Here is a 1,163-nt window from a genome sequence, read left to right as displayed (position 1 = left end):
CCGAGTAGCTGGGATTACAGGCACCCACCCAACCACGACTGACTAATTTTTGTATTTTTAGTAGAGACAGGGTTTCACCATGTTGGCCAGGCTGGTCTCGAACTCCTGACCTCTGGTGATCCGTCCACTTCGGCCTCCCAAAGTGCTGGGATTACAGGCGTGCACTACCGCGCCTGGCCCATTTTTCTGCATTTTATAGTGGAGGCTTAGAGAAGTTAAACAGCTTAACCAAGACATGCAACTGGAAAGTAAGAGAGGCTAGATTCAAGCCGAGGCACTCTTGACCCTCTTATTGTACAGAGAAATCCTGATTAATGTTGTGTCACGTGCCCCATGCAACAGATACTCCTTGTTGCTGCGATGGTTAATTTTATCCGTCAACTTGCTTGGACCACGGGGTGCTCAGACATTTGCTCAAAGGTTATTCTGGGGGTGAGTGTGAGGGTGTTTGTAGATAAGATTAATGTTTGAAGATTGCCGTCTCTGATGTGGGCAAGCCTCATTCAGTCAATTGAAGATCTGAATGGAACAAAAAGGCAGAGCAAGAGGAAACTCCTCCTGCCTGACTTCTTGAGCTAGGACATCTTTTCCCACCTTCTGACTCAAATTGAAACCTCAGCTCTTCCTGGGCCTCGGGCCTTCGGACTCAGACTAAAAGTGCACCATCAGCTCTCCTGGGCCTCCAGCTTGCTGATTGCAAATCTTGGGACTTCTCAGCTTTCATAATTGTATAAGCCAAGTTCTTATAATAAATCTCCTTATATATGTATGTATACATGTATGTACACACATGTACATCTTGTTGGTTCTGTTTCTCTGGAGAATACTGACTAATGCAGTTCTTACCTCAATATTCATTTACCTCCCCCTCTTTTTAATGAAACTGAATTCGCCCAGGTATCCACCTCTACATATTGGCCACTGCCTTGGAAGATTTCGTTCCTCTTCCCATCTAGGTAGGTCCTGATTGGACTAGGTCAGTCATGGTGCTCCTGCACTTCACAATTGCAAAAATGTGGAACCAGCCCAAATGTCCATCAATCAATGAGTGGATAAAGAAAATAAGATATATATACCATAGAATACTACTCAGCCATAAAAAGGAATGAAATAATGGCATTGCAGCAACCTGGATGGAGTTGGAGACCATTATTCTAAGAGAA

Source organism: Colobus angolensis, unplaced genomic scaffold, assembly GCF_000951035.1.
Source record: "Colobus angolensis palliatus isolate OR3802 unplaced genomic scaffold, Cang.pa_1.0 Scaffold423, whole genome shotgun sequence".
Taxonomy (NCBI): Eukaryota; Metazoa; Chordata; class Mammalia; order Primates; family Cercopithecidae; genus Colobus; species Colobus angolensis.
This window is presented reverse-complemented; position numbering follows the sequence as displayed.